At 43.3% G+C, this 22,271-nt stretch overlaps 1 protein-coding gene and 1 pseudogene across 1 annotated transcript in view; both read right to left on the bottom strand.

Moving 5' to 3' along the window:
• The window catches only part of RBFOX1 (RNA binding fox-1 homolog 1), a 550,474-nt gene that overhangs the window by 229,295 nt on the left and 298,908 nt on the right, over positions 1-22,271 (bottom strand). The gene's annotated exons all lie outside the window — the stretch shown is intronic.
• LOC125928670 (uncharacterized) lies at positions 12,904-13,059 on the bottom strand (annotated as a pseudogene).

The raw sequence follows: 22,271 nt of genomic DNA, 5'->3' as shown, positions 1-22,271 counted from the left end.
TTGGGGCATCAGCTGGTGGGGGGACAAGATAATATCCAATTAGGCTGAGGATACACTGTCCATGACAGTGGGTCCGGTAAGGGGGACCTGGAGCACTCCACACCTTAGTTTACAGGGGAGAGAAGGAAAGAAAGAAAGAGAAAATGGGAGTGTGCACTCTAGAGAGTAGTTAACACTGACAGCATGTTTTCTGGACTTGAAGAACAGGTGTGTGAAAGCTTCCATAAATCCTAAGATCTGATCTAATATAACACTGCTCTGTGCCAAAGGGCAGCTCAGCTTTGCGTGTTGTGCACCCCAAATGCAAACTGACCACTTACAGGCAATGACCTTAATGACATCAGATGCAGAGTCAGGAAAAGGAAAGAACCAAGCAAGCTATTGGGCAGAGATGCACGCTGCCTCATCTCCACTCTGAGGCCTGACACATGCCTAGAAAGGGCAGCGGTCTTTTCATTTGATGAGAAGTCTTCTGGGCACTCTAGGGCATGGGCAAGAGTCAAGGCTGTTTGCCAGCCAAGATTTCAGGAGATGCTCTATCCTGTGAAAATGGGGGGTAAAGCCTCCCAATGAACAAGAGGCAACACTAAATCCTGTCTGTTATACTCTGTAAGACCTGAGCAAACCTTTTCTTCTGCTTTGGCTTTTTAACCACTATGGGGCAAGGAAGCTTCTGGGGTGGACATCACTGGTTAGCCACTGAAGCTGGTCTTCTTACTCCCAGGCTCTGTGTGGTCAGTGGACCGAGGTTGGCCTGGGGGAGGGGCAGTGGTGAGGGTAGGGAGAGGGGGTTGAGGATGCACATTGATAGGAAATCTATTGGCTCTCATGGGCAGAATTTGAGCTGATGAGCTGAGAATATTGTAGAATTCCTGCACAAGGACATCTGGAGCCCATCCTCAGGATGAGAGAGGTGGGGAACGGTGTATGGGCTACACGCTGGTGTCAACATTGTGCGAAACCTCAGTAACTCTGCAGCAAAAGGGAGGTGGGAGATGACAGGAATTGAAAGGGACCGAGAAGTCTAGTGGTCATAAGGTTCTGTGTGTGGACTGAATCTTTAACGGTGCTTGTGTACAGAGAAGCAAGCTTTTCACACACTTTTTATGTAGCATTCTTGAAATGACCAAATTATAGAGATGGAGAATAGATGAGTGATTTCCTCGGGCTGTGAGGGACAAGAGAAATAGCTGTGGCTACAAAGGGTAAAGCCAGGGACCCCTGGAATGGAACCACTCTGTACATGGATTGTGGAGGCCACTGTAGGAAATGACACTGGTGATAAAATTACAAAGAAGGAAATGCACACACATAACTGAAATCTAAAAAAGGAAATCTAAAAAAGGTGGACAGATTTTATCCATATCAATTTCCTGGTAGTGATATTGTATGACAGGTATGCAAGACGCTATCATTGAGTGTAACTGGATGGGATCATCTCTTTGTGCTATTTCTTACGACTGTGTGTGAATTGACAGTTAGCTCTAAAATTAAAAACAAAGCAAAGCAATGTTTTAAGCAAAGTACAAGTTTAGGAATCATGCACTGAATTCTTAGAGCCCCTATCTGCTAACCACCAATCTTTGGCACGTCACTTCTTCAAGACCCAATTTTTTTGCTATAAAATGTGGATAATAACAATGCCTCCTTCAAAGAGTTGTTTTGGGGATTAAATGAGATAAGAGAGTATATATTATGGACTTAGATAGTCCTTGGTCCTTCGTAAGGGTTTGACAGGTGTTAGCTGTTAATGGTAATGATGACTTACCATTATTAACTACAGTATTCAAATATATGTGGCTAAAAAATTGTCTAAAATCGGAACTGCCTTTACTCAGAGATTAAAAGTAGGGCATCTATTACCACATGGATCCTATGGTTTCCAATGACTGGAAATGGTGGGTGCTTTTCATTATTCATTTTTAACAAAAGAGACAAGAAGGTTGTCCCCAGGAAGGAATCTTGTACTCCCCCCCGCAACCCTCATCCAATTGTGAGGCCCACGTCTTATCTATAGGATGCCCCTCCCTCCCACAGTGTGGACCCAGGTCCCTGTGCACCTTCCTTCCCTCATCCCTATCAAAAGAGGTCAGGGGTGACTCCCAAGCACTCAATCACATCCGCTAAGAGCCAGTGAGAGGAACCACAGGGAATAAAAGTCTCTATTCTGATCAAATTAGTTAAACATGGATCAATAGGAAGCTTTGGTGTGTCCGTAAGCTCAGAGTCTGCAGATTCCCGGCACAGTCATCTGAGAGAAGGAGAAAGGGAGAGTGAGGGGGAGAAATAATATCTGTTTCCCGGGCACAGAGGTTTCCTTTTATTGAGTCTGTCACTTCCTATTTCAGTTAACAAACCAGTGAATGGAGCTCATCGTTGGGCAAATATTACAGCTCCCTGGAATACAAAGTGGGAGCAATTGTTTCCGATGGGGGGTTTAATAAGAAAGAAGGGCCACACGAGAAAGAAGAGGTCTGAGGGACCCTGCAGGCTACAGAAGAGACCAGCTTTGCAGACATAAGACTCCAGGAAGAAGGGAGAAGGCGGTTTAAAGCTTCCCTTGCTTCTTCTTTGTTTTCTGTTTCTTCCCCCTCTCTCTTAAAACACTACTAGCCCAAGATCCATAGTGAGTATTATTGGGTTCACAGGTATCACAGCGGATGCATAAAAAAGACAGTTTTATTTTTCCCAGGAGAGGATGCTAAATTTGGAATTGAGTAACTTTGGAAAGAAGGCCTGGAAAGAATTTTTTTAAATATACTTTTCTTGTTTCATTTTACTTTCCCATACTGGAAAAGTAATGTAGCGCATTACTGGGTGGAAATGAAATCGTTGCCCTTTTCTTGTCTTCCTGGGATTCAGTTAGTACGCCTTGCTTGGGGTATGTATTTGAGAGGGACAATGGACGCCACAGTGTTGGGAAGTGCCTGCATTAACCATGTTTGGGGCATATAATTAGGTACAGATAGGGTTAGTACGTCACCCAAAATCACAGAGCCAGAGAAGGGCAAAGCTGGGTGTCAAACCCAGTTTGGACTCCAAGGTCTGAGCTAATTCTATGATACCGTACTGTCTGCCCGCTCAGGGGGCTGGTCTGTCTCTCATTTCTGAGAGATTAATCACTTGCTGATCATGAACCTCAAGTGTATTGGCTTATAGCTACCCTCTGGATCTACATTCTAAACCAGTGCTCCACTGGTTATACAGCCAGAAAATATTTACAAATCTTGAATATAACGCTAGCCAGTAGTACTCGACATTGGCTGTACATCAGATTCATCTGAGAAGATTTTAAAGTCCTGGATCCCCGGCCCCCACTCCCAGGGGACTGGAACATGCAGCCAGCATTGTAAACTACTGGGCATTGCAATATAATGAATTAGGAAAATGGCAACAAAATAATTGGTCCTTTAAGAGAATTAGGATAATATAGTTGGTACCACAATGGATTTCAGAAATGAATACAGTTCAGAATTTTGTATGTTAGAGGCTGTAGGGTGTAGTAGAAAGAGCTAACACTGGCCATTTACTATGTGACCACGTAACTTCTTTAAGACCCCTCTAACTATAATATGGAAATGATATGCTCCCCCTTGTAGAGCTGTCATGGGGATTAGAAACAATAATTGCAAAATACCAAGCACTGTGCTCAGGATATGGGGGGCACTCAATAAGATCTACCATATCGAGTGGGAAATCAATGTTTTCTGTTTCAAAAACAAGCAACAACAACAACAACGACGAAAAACTAAGAGTAACTACAACATAGCTGTGTTACATTATGTGATTCACATTAGGAAGAACCAAATTTGGAGATTCTCTTATGTGTTCTCCCACTTATTCAGTCTTGCCTCTAGAGTCATCTTCTCAGAAAGACCTTCTCTGACCATCCCGTCTCATATCTTCTCATACTGCTTTCACTCCTACTTTCTACCACTTCTCATGACCTGGACGCTCATTACCTATTTATTTGTGCAGGGTGTACTATGCATCAGCTCTGTGAGGGTGGGGTCTTTATCTTGTCCACTGTTGTCTCCCTAGCACTTGGAATGTCACCTGGAACACGGGAGCCCAGTGGAGACACGTGCTGAATAACTGAGTCGGTGAAGAATGAATGAATGCATTGCCTGCCGAACACACCATCTGGGATTATCCGAACTGCTTGTTCAATTGTGCAGATTCAGAAGTCAGTGCGATGTGCCAGGATCTGTGCACCTTAATATATGCACCACCAATTAATCCTCACAAAGGCTGAAGAGGTGAATACTATCCCCATTTTTTAGTAGAGAAGTCAACCTTTTGGACTTTGTGAAATATGCGTGAGGTCACTCAGCTAGCAAATGATGGTGCAGAGTCTGGGGCCTAGATCTTCTGTTACAAAGAAAAATTCTCTTTTTGTGACACTGTGCTGTTCTCAAACCAAATAGGCCCTGTTTCCTCTTTGGCTCCTCTCCATTTTTGTATCCCACACCCCTGGGGAATACTTCATTGCTATTTATTTTAGGTATTAGGTAACCCATCCACGGGGAACAGCAAAAGAGCAAATGTATGGGAATAAGATAAAGCCCAGATTCTATGGAAGAAATGCGAGACAAACTCACATCCAGAGCAAAGGAACCTCAGTGGTTTTCAGAGTGTGGTCTCCAGGCCAGTAGCCTTGTTATCACTTGCAACCTTGTGGGAAATAAATGTTCTCCAGGCCCCGTCCCAGACCCAGTGAATCAGGAAGCTTGGCAGTGGGCTCCAGCTATCTCGGTTTTAAGAAGCCCTCCCGAGAAATGTGAGACCCTCTTCCACAGACAAAGAAAGAGAGGGGGCAGAAGGGCATTTCATGTGTGACAGAATTGCCAGGGTGGAGAAATGATTTGAGGTTGAGGCAGTATAAGGAGTCACCCAGGATTTTGGGGCAGAGCGGTAATGTGAAAGCCTCCAACGTCACTTTCTGGAAAAACTGGTGCTTAGAAAGTCCTCATGATCTGGGAGTTCTGTGACCTAAGTTGTTGTTATTGTTTGTTTGTTTCCTCTAGAGCTATTTTTCAAATCAAATGATTATGTGATTATATCAGTTTGGGAAAAACTGAGTTCAACCCAATCACACAAATTACATTGAAATTGCATAGAGTGGGACTTTGCAAAGCCTTTACTTGCCTGATATACACCGTGAAAAAGCTCGAATAGTGTATTTTGTGTTTCTGTGTGAGGAGCCCTCATTCACAGGAAAGTTTGGACAACTTTTGGTTCTTCCATTTTTTGAGTATGTGCTTATGGTTTTCTGCTATATATGTATATGTATATATATATATATATATATATTCAAATTTTAGAGTAGTTTCAGGTTTGCAAAGATGTTGTAAAGATAGTAGAGAAAGCTTGCATGCACTTTGCATCAAATTCCCCTCTAATTAACATCTTACAGGAGTCTGGTACATTTTCCACAATTAATGAAACAGTGGTAATGTACTATGTTAACTAAAGTCCTCCTCCACTCAGATTTCCTGAGTTTTCCTCTAATGTCACCCATTGGGTCCTGTATCCCATCCAGGACACTGCATGACATTAGGCATCACCCTCCTAGGGCTCCTCTCAGCTGTGACAGTTTCTCAGACTTTCCTTGCTGTTCATCATCTTGACAGTGTATTGGTCAGATATTTTGTGGGCTGTCCCTCAACTGGGATTCGTCTGATATTTTTCTCAGGACAAATCTGAAAGGACACATTTTGGGGGAGAAAGACCAAAGTGATCCCACTGTTTTTCTCCACCAGACTCACTATTTTCACACGTTCAGCATCTTGGCTAATAAGACTTTTAGGGCTTTGCTTCCTGTCCTAAAGAAGGGATGAAATTCAAAGAAGGGAGATTTTATAGTTGAAATCCCATAAATCGTCAGAAGAACTAACATGGAGGACTGGCGAAGCTGATGAGGATGGTCTGACTCTTCCTGCCTCAAGGCAACGTGGTCTGTGGGTCATTCTTAAGATTCCGACTGGATGGCAACAATCCCATTACTAGGCAGTGAGCAGTTTGCTCGGGCCTATTAGTACTCCTCATAATTAGGGAGACTTGCAAACAAATAAAAAAAAAATCTCATTTTCCCCAAGCCTGATGGAAATGCAGGACCCTCTGTGGAAAGTATGAACATCTGTCTAAAACTTATCCAGCCAAGAGCGTAGGCTGGGGGTTAATAACACAGACTGCAGCATTAATCTCCTGGGTTTAAATCCAGCTTTGCTACTCTGTGGCCTTTGGCAAGTTATTCCCACAGTCCCAGGGTCCTCATTTGTCAACTGGGGTAATGAAGGTATCGTCAGTAGAGAGTGGTTGTGTTGATCGAACAAACTAATGCCTGTGTAATGCTTACAGCACCGTGCCTGGACCACTGTGTCTCCCAGTACGTGTCAGCCATTCATTTTTATAATTATTAAGTGGAACCATATGAAGGTGACATTTAAGTAGATAAACAATTATCAAATGTCAGCAAGTTTTTATGGTTCAATCTGTTACTGCCATCTTCATCGTCATCACCATCATTATCCTTGAAGACACCAACAGAAGATGGAGACTTAACTAACTGAAGGGACCTTGGAACTGGAGCCATCCAGCTGTGCCCTGGTCCTCCCCCCAGGTCCCACTGTTAGAATCATGTCAGCTCACACATCAGGCAGCTCACCTCCTCATTTCTAACCCGGCCGCGTTGGGCAGAACCCTCCGCCCATTTAAGTCATTGCTGTAACTCCATTTTTCCACACTTCATTTTCTTCATTGCCTGGCCCATGCCATATCAAAGCAATGGGACTAAAGAGAAATTTCACAGCTCCTGACCTTCAGCGAGGAATGCCCAGGAGCAAAGAATGAATGAAACATGATGAAGTTTCATGAATTTTTCTAGAAAATCTAACTTGCAATGAAACCGGGGAGGCGGGGGTCAAGGGAACAGCCAGAGATAGAAGGCTAGACCCGTGGTGATTGGATTACATCCGCTGGCCTGTGGCTCTTTATTAAGACCATCCAAATGAATGTGATATATATTATACACACATATATATTCAGGGCACACACATACACTATTTAAGATAGTGCAAAGTAACTGAAACAATAATCAATATCTTTTCAACAGATTTGTGTTCAGAAAGAGTTGTGTGTTATTTTCTCTGTTTTCCACATTCTGTGACAAGGGGGAAGGGGAATGAAATGCCATTCTCCAATCACTAAAAATAAATACCTGTGTTATATTCGGTTGCCTCCACAATGAATAAAACAGGCATGTGGGTTTATAATATCAATTCACAGGGCTCTTTCTGCTCCAGTGAACTGTTACTGAACGGTTCAGAACAAAGCTACAGGCAGATCGGACAAAGCTCTTCTAACAGGGTTGACATTAGGCTCAGCCTGATAAGACCACATCAGAGAGGTGCTCATTCTCCAGACCCTCTGATCACAGCAGCCGGCGATGGAGAGGTGCTCCAGCTCCCGGAACCTGATCACAGACCTGGTTCTGCTGATCTGGCTTAGAGCGACAATGCAGCTCAGGGTTATCAGGCGAAGCTGGAGGAGTTCAAGGTAATCTCATCTTTGCAGTGCATTTAGACATTAATAAGCACTGAGCCCAGGAGGAAGGAGGGGAAGAACTGGGGGGCTGAGGGTTGCAGAAGGAAAAAGAAGAAAAGTTCGTCTGAAATAACAACATGCAATGATTTACATGTGTGAATGCCAAGGGCTCACTAAGTCCTTTCTAAGACTTCCTTCTAGAATAATGGTTCTCAACTGTGGGTCTAACTTCATCCGCATTCCTCAGGGACATTTGGCCATGCCTGGGGACACCTGATTGTCAAGGTGGGAGAAAGTGCCATTGGCATCAAGTAGGTGAGGCCAGGGATGGTGCTAAACATCCCCCCAAGAGAGAATTAAATGGCATAAAACATCAATGGTGGAGAAATCTGCTGTAGACTGCTCACCTAGATCAAGAGGAAGTTTTACTAGATTATCACGTTAGTTATCGGCAACAAAGATCCCAATCCTGGGTACATCCAGTGGGCAGTCTGGAGAGGGGAAAACGTCAGGAATTAGTTATTTTTCCTCAGCAGATCAAACAGATGGTTATAATTTAAGGATATTTATGGAATGCCTTTGGAGGCACAGTGTTTACTCCCATTCATCTCAATGCGGTGACAGTTTTGAATCGTTTACTGTGTTCGACTTCCCACAGAACAACCATTAAAAATTTTTTTTTTATTTCAAAATGAATATAGTCACTGCATTCAAATTTCCTTGGCTTCACTGTCATCTACAAGTCACTATAGTGAAGTGCAATTTATCTCACTAAACATAGCGGGGTGGGGAGGAACTCTCAACAATTTGAGCACTGCCTCCATTAATGTGAGACTTTTATTACTCGCAGTGAAGTCCTTCATAGGACGATGCTACAAATACTATGGCCCAAAGAACATGAGTGGCCCGCCATCCAAGGTAGCCGGACAGAGGTGCGTTCTGCTTAATCTAACTCTCTGTGTTTGTGCTAGGGAAAGTCACTGGCTTTCAGTTGTCTAAAGCAAGGGTTTCCAAACTTTTTTTCTGTAGAGGGCCAGAGAGCGAGTATTTTAGGCTTTATGGGCCTTAGGATCTATTATAGCTATTCAACTCTGCCCTTGTGGTGCAAAAGTGGCCATTTGTAAGCAAATATGAGCATGGCTGTGCTCTGATAACACTGTGTTTAGGAAAACAGTTTGCTGGCCAGATTTGGCTCTCAGGCCTTAGTTTGCCCATTCTTGACAAAACAGAAAAAAAATGTGTATGGTGCTAGAACTTCATTGAAGACACTGAATCTACGGGGATGTGGAAGATTCTGGAAACTTGGACAGCCTCTAGGTTATGAGTGCACAAGCCAGTTCACATGGTACTAAGGTGAATCTCCACAGCAATCAATATAATGGACATGCCGTCATATTTGGGTTGCTATGATATGCTGTTTTCTTCCCTACTTCTGTTGAACCCTGTTCATGTGTTTCTTAGGAGGAAACTAATGCCTGAAATACAAATTGAGCCCCTACGAGGCCATACCCACCACTGTTGCCTCTGAGGACACAAAGATGGACAAGAATTATAACAATCATACCTTCCCTAGAGTGACTAAGTGTCATGGTTTCTCTTCAGTGCCTGACCTTTTCTTCCCCAAAGTATCTGGAGATTTCCTATGGGGAGTCGTGAATAAGAATATCTATAGCTATGCCGGCCTCATAATTTGTCAAAAGCAGATGCCCCATGGTTGAGTTTCTGGTGTATTGTAGATGTCCAGAATATCCCTCAGAGATTACCAACAGGAGCTATTAGGTCTTGCAAGAATCAGAAAACGCCCTTTATGGAGTATCCAATCCTCTCCTCTGTCCCAACTTGGCAGATAGAGTAATGGCGGTCCAGTGAGGTCACTTCCCCAGATCTAGGAAGCTTGGAGCCCATTTGGGGCATGTTTTTCCCCCAGTTCATGCAGAAACCATGGCTGCCTTCTGGGACACAGGGAGGGACAGCAAATCGTGGGGAAGGAGACAATGGCCCTAAACAAACTAGATTTGGGTTCAAAACTGGGCTCTCCGCTTAGTCGCTGCATGACACTGACAGATAAATGCAAACTTTCTGGCCCTGGTTTCCTCTTTGATATTGTAAAATAACAATCCCACCCGCAATGCTATTTCTGCGAGGTTAGAGATAATATGAGCAATTTACTTGGCACATAGTAGGCCCACAATATATGGCATCTTTGTAACTCTTTTATGGAGGTGTAACCTTGGCAAATCATGATGTTTAATTGCAGTGATACAGAGGAGCTTTGCTGAGACAATCACAATTGGAAAGACTTATTTCAGTATTGTTTTGGACAATAAAATCATCTTTCTGATAAAGCCTCTGCCTCTAGAACAGTTTCTTGATCTCAGCAGTCTGGCAGTTTGGATAATTGTTTGGTGGGACTGTCTTGTGCCCAGTAGGATGATTAACACCATCCCTGGCCTCTACCAAATAGATGCCCAGAGTTACTTACTTCCTTTCCTCCCCAGTCGTGACAACCAAAAGTGTCTCTGGATATGGCCAAATGAACCCCGGGGACTCAGTCACACCTGGCTCAGAACCACAGATCTAGAACCGTGGCCTCATTGCTCTGGATATAGAAGAATGGGAAAGGAACAGAGAACAGGTACTAAGAAGCAATGAACTCTGGTTAACACGCAATGGACCTCACAGGGAATTACCCTCATGAGCACTGAGGTAGCTGTCTACTTCCGGGTACGGATGCAAGCTGACCGCAGGTGCCCTTGGGGCTTGGGTTGGTGACCTGGAGCAGCACAGTTCTGCGTGGTCTCCTTCCTCCAGTGTGAGAGTGTACACCCATACCCAAATATGCAACGAAATGTGTTGATTTGCAATGTGAGGCATGAGGCAGACACAGGAGGCATATTTCAACGTGCAGGGAAGAGAGCTGTTGGAGTCAGCATAACTCATTTAATTGCTGCCTTCTGAGCAGCCCCGTGTTCCAGCAGCCGCGAACACACTTCGCCCGGAGCTCGGCTCTGCTCAATGTTCTCTGGCAACACCTGGTGGAACAGGGTAAAAACTGCACAGCGCCTTGGCGTAAGCTGCTGTGTCTGCTAATCCCATTGCAGGGGAAGGCTTTCTGGCGGCAAAGGTTTGCGTTGGAGGGGAGTAGGGGGGTGCCATCAGAGTCCCCACCTCTGGGCTGGCATCAACACTGTGCTGGGCTAATTTCCGCTGTTTTCCTTTGTACTTTACCAAGCAGAAAACAAACACTGCTGTATCGTCAAGAGCCTTCTTTCTAGGATCAGAAAAGAAATTGCACCTGCAGGCTCACTGGAGGTCTTTCCCCAGGATGTACACAGGAAGCTGCTTCGGTGATTGCCCTGCAACCTAGCAAGCATGCACCACCCAACTTTAAAAGCACACTCTTAAGGGTTATTACCCTACCCTAAACGATGCCCTTAGTGGCTTGGCAGGCATCTTTCTGGCTACAAAGTAGAGCTGTTTCTACTTGGAGGAGTAGAGATAAGAAGGGGGCACACATCCAAACATCTAGTCACTAGGAATAAGATGCATGGATTCAGGGATTCCACCCTGCCTGCCACCCCCTCACCCAACCCTTATCAGCATCCTGTGGAACTTGCATGCTTTCAAACCCTCATTGATGAGAAGGAAAGTCTAACCTAGAATCCATTCTACCTGATAAAACCATGGCAGGAGAGAACCAGAGAATTAAACAGTATACTCAGGATTTCCTTCTTTTATAAGGCTGAATAATATTCCTGAGTGTGTGTGTGTGTGTGTGTGTGTGTGTGTGTGTGTGTGTATCACATTTTATTTACACATTTATCCACCAACAGACACTCAGGTTGTTTCCTTATCGTGGCTGTTGTGAATAATGCTGCAATGAATACAGGAGTCAAGATATCACTTTGCAATACTGATTTCATTTCCTTTGGATATATATACCTGGAAGTGGGCTTGCTTGATCATGAGGAACCTCCATACTATTTTCCGTAGTGGCTGAGCCAATGTACGTTCCCACCAACAATACAGCGGGACTTCCTTTTCTCCATGTTTTCACCGTATTATTTCACAATGTAAACATATATCAAAATATCAAGCTGTACACCTTATATACATACAATTTTAATTTGTGGGAAAAAAAGTGCACTGAGCTTTTTGGAAGAATGTTCCCTTGAAATCCATAGGCTCACTACGTATTTCCAATGGAAGCTTAACATGGTTGGCAGACAGGATGCACTCAGAAGTTGAGATCTTGTTCACTTATGTGCTAGGTGGATGACTTGAGGACAATTATTTACATTCTATAGGCCTTTTTTTCCTCATCAAACAGGGGTGATAACAGGATCTCTCCATGGAGGTCGTGCATGCCAATGGCTACACATAATGTCTGACACCTGGCAGTACCCAGAAAGTGTTAGCTGGAGCCATAATTGTTCACCTCTCAGACACTATCACCACATGATACAAGTCTGGAGACCTATCCTTGGCAGGTCAATGATTTGCAAAGTGATCTTAAATAAATCCCCATCTTTTCACGTTTATCTTTCTTATCTGCCAAAATGGAGAGCATACATACTGCCTGCTTTTAAAAATTACTTAACTCAAAATATCACTGTTGGCATAGTATAAGACACGTTAATGCTTCTAACAAAGATCTACTGAAACATAAACATGCGGCATCACTAGATATCTGTTGCTCACATTCATTTATAATGCACATGTCATCAATTGGACAATTCTTTGGAGATGATGGAGAACTATAAGAGTCTCCAAATGTGTGCCTCAGTCACTGACTGAGTGGTCTCAACTAGAAGGTAGTCTACCCAGTCCAGTGGGGAAGGGTGTGTAAAAAGTGATAGAATAATTCAAGGAAAATCAAGCTCCACTTCATGGCAAAATGGCGTCATGGATGTGGAGCTCAAGGCTCTTCATTTCCTTCAAGATCAGATCTGCAAGTGACCTACAGTGCTCCTGAAATTGCCTCCAAGTTTGTACCTTTGGGAACATCAAATCAAAGGAAGACTTTTTCCGCAGTTAAGCTGTCCCTGCTGTTGATGCTGAAATTCTAAGTTATAATGTCTTACCCATTGGGATTCTCAAGGAGGGGGGGCTCCCCTCTTCTCAAAGTCACATTATATGAAATATTTAGCATATTGCGTGCCAGTGGCTGTCAAATTAGGCTCATCTAAAATACTATAATTAAGAGGGGAGCCTCACATTCTTAGCATTGAAAGCCAGTCACATTCAAATTATGCATAAGGATTGGAAGCCAAAGAACATCATTCTACAACTGCAGTTCAGGTACTTTGAAGTATCCTGCCCCCAACCACTTCCTGCTAAGAGCAGCAAGGAACCTCTATTTGCTCCTTTCCTCCAGTAGAAATTCTCAGTGCGGTAGGATAGGAGATTATTACTTTTTAAAATTTTATTTAAAACCGCATTTAAAAAATGATATTCATTTGTATCCAAAGACAATGCCTACACTTGATCTTAGCCAAAAGGCCGAGAAGCGATGCAAAGACAATGCCTTAATCTGAAATTATCAAAGATTGATGACAGGGCTCAGGAACATGCTTACTATTTTTCACTTCAAAAGGAAGTTATTAACCACCACTTTCAGGGCATTTAACAATGTCCAGAAGTGAATAAGTTAGTTCATCCCTCCTCACAGGTTAGTCTTTAGACAAGACTCGGTGAATTTTTAAACATATTTTCAAAGAGTTGCTCATCACAGCAAGAGTTCTGAACTACAGCTATATATATATATGTATACATACATATATATATATATACATATATATATATATGTTATTTTTTCTTTCATTTTGGCAAAAATCAATTCTATGTTTTAATTAAACCTTTACTTTATAATACAATCTGACCATGTGGAATATGTCACTCTGCATCTTTAAAATCTAAAAACAAAATAAAATAAAATAAAATAAAATAACTCTCTAGTGGGAAAAAAAAGAACACCCACCCGCTGTATGCTCAATGTATTATTAACACATGATGCCCCCCCCCCCCTTTGGGATGTGACCTTTTTGGGATATGACATGAGCTTGGATGTGAAACTTCTCAAGGGCCATTTTTACAGAACAATCTAGTTTTCTTTACGCAATTCACAAGCTCTTTTGCTTTGTGCTTGATGATAACACATGAAAAGAACTGAGGCTTAGGAGGGAAAGGTCCTATGACATCTCTTCATGGTGCCACTGTGTCTGCTGAGCTTGTGACATTTCCAAATACATTTGATCAGTGAAGGCTCACTCATCTTCAAGTCTGGCATGCAACACAGATACCGTTTTCCCCACTTTGCAGATTTTAAAGTTGGGACTAGAGGAGTGAAACAATGAATTTGTCAATCCTCAGTATCTACACACAGCAAGGTCAAAACTTTCTCCTACCCAGACTTTTGGATTCCAGAAGTCTAATCTGTCTGTCTACCTATCAACATGTTTAGCTATTTATCTAATCATCAATGTGTCTACTTGTCTGTGGTTTCACCAAAGCACCTACTATTATTTTAAGTTGGGTTACAGTTCATCAGAGAAAAGTCTGGAACAAATGCTAACTACTGACAAACTTTACCTCTGAGGAAAGCAGTGAGATTTGGGGGTTAACTGAAGTTTGGAAACTTCCACCTTTTCCTCCCTATTTGTGCATATTCATGATTTTCATGTTATATTTAAGTTGTTTCACAGACAAAATGGCTTTATGCCAACCACTATGTGATTAAAAATAAATGCATGGAAGATATAATTTTTAAAAATAACTTCAGCGGGCAGCTTAACTCTTCCTGATGTTCTAATACCATTGCTTGTTTTCTCTGCTCAGCCAAGTTCTCCTGGGATGTCTTGGGGCTATGTTTTGGATACACCCTCTCCAATCAGCTGTATCAAGCCAGATTTCATCCTTCTGTCCGTTCACATTCACGGGGTTCATGCGAGGCTCCAAGGTTGGCAGGACAACATTTTAGAGACAAAATGGAATCATGGTATGTGACACTTCAATTTTGCTTCTTCAGCAGCAAAGATCATCAACCACACTGCTTTCTGCTACCAGAAGATCCCTTAAATATCACTTACCAGGCCTGTGCACCAATGGCAGCATGGACGACTGCTGCCCTGCCCTCCATACTGCCTCCATGCTGCTGGGAACTGAGATCAATGTTTAATTGACTGGATTATTGCAGGACTATGGCTCCTCTGCTGTGCTTTGCTGAAGAACTTCTCCCCTCTAGCTCTGTGGGCGTCCCCCAAGCAGGAAACTTCACATGCTCAAAGAGGAAGAAGACTTAAAATTAGGAAAGGACTGGGAGCTGCATCACCATTGATCTCCACATTTCCTCCTGTGGGTGGAGGAGCCAGCAAGAGAGGGATGTGCTGGGGGCGGGGGTGGGAAGCTCCAAGGACGAAGCAAGAAAAAAGAAGAAAGGAAAAAAAAAGCAACTTGGCCTCTCTTATAGGTGGTTTTTTACTTTTGACTTTTGAGGATTTCTGTCTTTGGGGAGAATCTGAATATGTCTCCTAGACCCTGTGCTAAGGTGGCAATTACCTGAGAGATGGGTTCAGTAGGAGGAGAGAGGGGGCAGAATTATGTAACACAGTTATTTTAAATGTAGATGATTACCCTGTGCCCATACAGACTCAGAAACTCTGGAGATGAACCTTGGGGGAAGGTATACTTTTAACAGTCTCCAGGAGATCTTAGGCAGGGCAGAGTTTGAGAACTTCTAGCACGATGTTTCCCCCAGCATGGATCTGGGAATTAGAGAAACCCGGACTAGGGTACCAGCTGCGCTGCCTTCCTGGTTGGGTGACTAAGAAAATGATCTTCCACTCCTAAGGCTCAGATTTCTAATTCATAAGCTGAGAAGGAGCATATCACCTACCTTCTAGGGTTGTTGAGATAAATAGAAAAGATACACATACAATCAATTGGCAATGAGTGGTGAGGATGTTGACTCCCTTTATCATGTAACTGTTGTTGAGCAGTCTCATTTGAAGTGAACTGCTTCTCCATACAAGGATACTTCACTCCTCATCAGTGGTTGAATTGGGACTGCCAGAAATGGATGTCCAAGTCCTCAGCCCCAGCCCTGGAACCTGTGAATGCAATGTTATTTGGAAAAAGGGTCTTTGCAGATGTGATTAAGTGAATGACTCTCAGATGAGATCATCCAGCTTGAGGGTGAGCCCTAAATCCAATGACAAATCCTTGTAAGAAACAGCAGAGAAGGCCCTGTGAAGACGGAGACAGAAATTGAAGTGATGGGTCTACAAGCCAAGGACTTCCCAGGACTGCCAGAAGCCACCAGAAGCTAGCAGAGAGGCGTGGGATGAATTTTTCTTCAGTCTCCAGAAGGAGCCAACTCTGCTGACAGCTCGACTTGAGACTTTTAGCCTCCAGAATCTATTGCTTCTGCCATCAAGTTTGTGGTAGTTTGTTACAATGGCCCTAGGAACTAATAGGAAGCCTGTTAGCTCCATGTTAGTTCAAGTACGATGTCTGGAAAGGATCGTTTCAGTAGTTGTCTTCTCCAAGGATTCTCACCAAAGGTTGGGAAGACGTGGCTTCTCTCCACATGGGGCCCGAGCTGGGACTCCACTTCAATCTCTGCACATATCATTGACTACAGGGGTCCCCTGGCCACAGTCAGCCACATGAGCAAATTTCAAGTTCAAATTTCACTTTCTAACAGCTTCCTGAAAGAATAAGGAATTTCTTCTCCATAAAGTTCCTTAGGTATATAAGTATCTGGCGGTGGCATAGGTCAGATATGGGTCAAAGAGCCAACATCTGGGTAAGCCACTCAGTATGGCTGTGAGTGAGGCTGAAGATCTGCCCTCAGCTTGGGACTCTCCAGAGGATTTGCTTTTTGATCTTTATTCCCAAATTAATACAATAATAATAGCCACTCTCACCAGAGTTTTGAGACTCTTTAACATGCTAGATATTAATTAAATGCTTCACCATTATCATCTTCAAAACTTTTATAACACTGAGATAATCCTCTGTCTCCCTTTTTCAGATGAAGGCACTTAGGCCCAACAAACTTCAGTATCACTCAGAGGGGAAGGAAACAGCATTCAACAGTGTGTTCCTGCCCCTGCAATGGGCCGTCTGACCACAAGGGTGGCGCTCTACATCTGAAGAGCTGAAAACATTCCCCACCAAAGCTCTGGCTTGTTTGAAATGGGTCTACCAAAGCCATTTCCTTCCTCCACATGGAATCCTGCTGGATCTATTTCTGGAATGGGACCAGAAATAAAACAGTTGGTGGAGATGAAATCATCAAACAGTTGCTCTGAGAATGTGGCTCAGTCCACCTGAAGACCACAAAAGAAGCTCGGATACCATGTTTTGTTATAAAACAAAGCTTTTGTTGTTCATGAGTTGGGGAAATTTACAGCTAAGTGGGCCCTAAAAAATTGGGTAGTGTCATGATGCCATTTTACAGTGAGAAAACTGAGGCTCAAACAGACTACCAGGCATATTCAGGGTTATGTATCCGTGACACAGACAGGACTTGAACCCAGAACTCTTAACACCTGTTCACACCACCAGAAATTTATCACTTGAACTATAAAGGACAAAAGTGGGGGTGCATATATATGTATATATGGGGGTCTCTCTCTCTCTCTCTCTCTCTCTATATATATATATATACCAATTTGGTATATATACCAAATATATATATATATATATATATATATATACCAAAGTCATTCTGGGGTACCAGGACAGTTTTATCATGGAAATAGCATTATACTTTTGAATCATTCAATATCAAGTTCATCTATACAGTATCAATAATTGGGACACTACATTGAAAAATATTGATTTTAACCTCCTACCATTTGCTACTGTCATTCTTTGGTACCACTTTCAGAGTTCATAGGGTAATGCACAGCTGTGAGGTCCCTTCTGTCACAAGATTCTATTCACTTCTCTACAGATCTACATTTCTACTTATCTCAAGAAGACACAAAATGCCCTCTACATGACAGTCATAAGAAATTAACTGGATGCTTGGTGTTCCCATAAAACAACACTGACAGGCTGGTGCCCTACAGCCTGTGGATATGGGGTCCTAAAAAGTCACTTGCACAATGAATGACAGGTTAAATACACTGAGACTAGAATTCTGTTTTAAATATACATTGGATATAAACACAAGGCAAGCAACCCTTATTCGTCGTCAGTTCAAGAATCTCTTCCCAGTGCCATATTATGTGTCAGAGGTAGAAGACAAAGAGGATGCTATTTTTTTTTTTTTCATGTGCAGAAGATCTTACAATTTGGTGCATTTTTAATTAAATAAATAATTATCATTTGCTTGCTGCTTTTGAAAAAATACATATATATGTTCATTTTTCATATGCTGAGTTTTCTTAAACCAAGTCAGGCCTGAGTGTCCTCCCAAAGTTCATACAAGTCTGCGTGTTATGTGTTTCTTGCACTTCCTATTCCACCGTCAGCTTCTTGCTATGCTTTGGAAAGTGTTGTCCCTGTTTCTGTGGAAAGAACCAAGGAAGAGGGTGGTGGAGCTGGAACTAATGGCAAGTCCAGGGTGGGAACTCAGAGCACATGAGTCCGTCGTGGTGACAGGGTGTTGGGCATCCACCTGTGAATCCGGGCATGCAGGGAAAGGCAGAAACGGCAGTGAGAGCCTTCAGGCTCAGGGCGTCTGTGAAGACATGCTCTGAATCACTCAGGGAGAAAAAGGAAGAAAAACTGTGGAGCCCTGATTCCGCTTTCACGAAATCCCCATCTGCTTGCAACTGAGGTTTGCCTGTTTACACTGTTCTCTGTCTGGGTTTCTCAGGTGCAACGCTCTTGAGGACATCCTCCTCCCAGAGGCTGGAATGAGCAACAAGTTCAGACAGGTGGAGAGCTGGACCACTAAAGCCCTGCTCCTGGAGACACGGTGGAGGGCAGCTAACTCCAGGGAGGGGTGGCTCTGCCTTCTCCCTGTTCTCCTCCTGCCCTGATTATCTGCAAAAGAGCATCCCCTTGTGTCCCTCCCCTGACACTTACACACTAGGGGCACCCAACCGGACACATACCCTGCCACTGACAACCCCAGTGCCCCAGGAAGAGCCTCCCTGCCATCATGAGAATGCTCCCCTCCCTTTCAAGCCCTGCTGATCGATGTTCGCAATGCATAATTATCTTAATTTAGGTGTGTATTTTGCGACAATATTTTGGATGATCCTGGCACTCACTCTTCTCTATTACAAACATTTATGTAACCATGCCAGCCGATTAATCTGAAGGATGTGGCAAAGAGACGGAGAAATTTTACCCACAGGAAACAAAAACCCAGTCTTTGAGGATAAATATGTACTCCAAAATTCATAACTTATTGCAGATTGCTATTGATATTTCAGAAATGTATTTGTCCCTTGGACATATTCATAGAGCGTTTGCAAGTCTATAGACACATCTATTTAATAACTGTACCGCATAATTCTACCATGCTACATATACATGAGAACCTGCAAAAACCCCCTCCAATCCCCACAACAAAGGTAATAAGCTTTTGTCTCGCCTTTTTTTCCCCTGCTTTAAGCATCCCCTTTAATGAGCTCTGCTTCTTTGTAACTCAAGAGATTTAGTATTCTGTCCAACAAAACAATTTATTGCCCAAAATGTTCCTACTGCAGATAAAATCTTAGCTTCCCCAATACTTCGGCTCCACAGTTAATACCCTAATGTTTCATTTACAGCTGAACAAAGCGGCTTATCTCCACTAAAAGGGGAATTAGTAGTAAGAAATAATTTCAATCATCTGCTGAGTTTCTAAGTAAAGTGATGACTTCTGCATTCTTGCTTCTATCTGATGACAGGTGTGTTGGGGGCTCCCAGAAAATAGAGCAGTTCTGTCACCTAAGCTTTGTAATTTGAACAATGCAGCTACATAGATCAGGCAGGAGTTAGGTCTTAGCTGTCAGGGGAAAAAAAAAAATCTACACTCAGAAATATGCTGTAGTCAGCAGTTCTTAGCTACAGATTGGGTACTAACTCAAGAGGAAAAAAAATTGGTTTGAATCAACAAATGGCTCCATTTTTCCCCCTAGTCTGCAGCAAACTTATTATACACCTACAAACACACAACCACACTCTATTACATTTCCTCAGCACGTCTACATGCCCACACAGTACCGTGATGGCTATATATTCTCACACGCGTGCATACAGCCTTATTTATGTGTGCGCAGACATGAAGGCTGCTGGAGACCGTCGGGGGTGGGGAGGGAGGGCTGCGAAGGTAGACGTATTGAAAAACAGTGAGGCAGAGGAATCATGGATGAGTCTGGAGCAGGGTTCAGGTCATTTACATTAGAAGGAGAGGACAGTGACTTGCCTTCCTGTGATTACAAGGGGAAATTCAATTTGCCATCCCTGATGTCGCAACCTTGGCATATGAAAACCTGGCAGTGGCCACCGAAACTGCACGATAAGTAAACCAAAAAGGGAGGAGTGAAGCACCCAGAGGGTGGACAGATCTCTATCCAAAGGAGAGTAGAGAGTCCATGACCCTGGATGCTGGAAGAGATGGAAAAACAGAAATGTAAGGGGATGGGAGGGGCAAGTGAATTTCTCTCCCTGTGCCTCTAAAGGTATGGTGGTTCACCTCTTGTGTCAACCCTTTTAACGGAAAAATCTTCCTTAAATGTGCAAGTCTCTTGCGTCCATCTGGGTGTTTAAACAGGAGGCTCAGCCGGGAGACCAAGGAGATAGAGGGCATCACACAGAACTGAAACTAATCAGAAAATAAAAATAGAGGTTATTACTTAGAAAACAAGGCCCCGAGGGTGAGGGTGGAGGTAGGGGTACAGGAGGAGTAAGGGCTGTCATCCTTTCCTGAGGGACAGCTTGAACCTCTGTCTAGAGACAGGCTGATGGAATGGGAATTAGACTCTGGGTGAAACCATCTTTGGTGTAATTAATCATTCCAGAACTTCCCACAGGCTCCGACTCAGTTTTCCCCTGAAACCACATCTTTGCCTGTGAGTCTTCCCCTGCCCTACTCTAATTGTTTACCTCCTCTCCCATAGGCTCCCTCTGAAAGCATCCCTTCAATTAACCCCCTGCACAAAATCCCCATTTCAGGCATTATCCCTAGGGGATCTGACCTAAGACAGATGGGGGGATAGGAAAATTACATATAAATCTCTATAAAATGTGCACTCCTATACACTAGGGTATAATAGAGTTGGGTTTTGGATTCACTGGAGATACTAATGAAAACATACTGACTGGCATTCAGAGGTGGGCAAGAAGTGATGTGTGTCTTCATTTCTTGCCCCTCAAGGATTCTAACTTCCTGGCCACAGAATTATGGTTTAGGGAAGGGCGTGTGACCCAGCGTGGGCTGCAGCTCCCTAGCCACACACCTTCAGGCATTTTCTGTCAGATCTGAAGTTGTAAGAGCCATTGACGCCATGCAAGAAGCTACATCCAATAAAAAACCAAGACTCAAAAGAGAGAAAAACTAAGTAATGTCAAGGAGAGATCCCCATTGCTATGGTTCAAATGCTTATATTCAGCAATGACTGATGGTAGACCTATGCATAGAGTTTTCAGTTTCTTGAGATAATCAATCTTCCTTGGGCTTAAGCTAGTATGAGCTGGGCTTTATAACTTATTCTGCTTCATCCATGGTATATTAGGAGAAAGAGGGCATGGTCCCAGCCCAGAGAGAAGTAGGGGTCTTCACACAGTCATAAGAGGTAGATGAACATGAACACACATGCTCCCCTTTCTTCCTTGACCATAAATACCTCCCATCAAAGTCACTGGCTCCAGTAGGACTGTAGAGGGCGTGGTGTCTGTGTTTTAAAATTTTATTTGATAGCCACTTGTGGAGTGTCTACTAAGAGCTAGACATTTTAGTGATGAGCAAGACTGACCTAACGCATTTCCTCAAGTAGCTCACTCCTTAGTGGAAGAAACAGGCCATTTTGAAACTGAAAACACTATAATTTTGTGAAGTGCTTTGAAGGGAAAGAGAAGGGGCCATAAAAGAGGATAACGGGATGTAGCCTACAGGACTCAGATAAGGCTACCATGACGAAGTGACATGCAGGCATAGGTCTAAAAGTGGTTATGAAAAAAAACATGGAAAAAGGCCTAATAAAACACTTTTGGTGGAGGAAAGCATGTGCAGGAGTCCCGAAGAAGGAAGAAGTTGGGCAAGTTTCAAAACCTGAAAATAATTCCTGCATGGATGAAATATTGTGGTAGAAAATAAGCAGGTATGAAATGAGCTTGCAGAGGGCAGGAAGAGAAGGGAGACACACAGAGCTTGCACTTTAGGCACCCAGGATGGATTAAGAGGTTTAAGTTGGGATGGGGTACAGGAGTAGGCTAATGCAAGTTCACATTCTCATTCTTATATCAGGAATCTCAGCCTACCTGAAAGACAGGTTTTCTGATGAGCTGGCTCTAAACTCATCCATCCATCCATCAATACATCTACCCATCTACTCACTCATCCATCCATCCATCCATCCATCCACCCATCTACTCACTCATCCATCCATCCACCCATCCATCCATCCATCCATCCATCCACACACCCACCCATCTACTCATTCACTCATCCATCCATCCATCCATCCATCCATCCATCCATCCACCCACCCACCCATCTACTCATTCACTCATCCATCCATCCATCCATCCATCCATCCATCCATCCACACACCCACCCA

This window comes from Panthera uncia, chromosome E3 (assembly GCF_023721935.1).
Source record: "Panthera uncia isolate 11264 chromosome E3, Puncia_PCG_1.0, whole genome shotgun sequence".
Classification (NCBI taxonomy): Eukaryota; Metazoa; Chordata; class Mammalia; order Carnivora; family Felidae; genus Panthera; species Panthera uncia.
The sequence above is the reverse complement of the archived record's forward strand: the minus strand, read 5'-3'. Positions and strand labels throughout refer to the sequence as shown.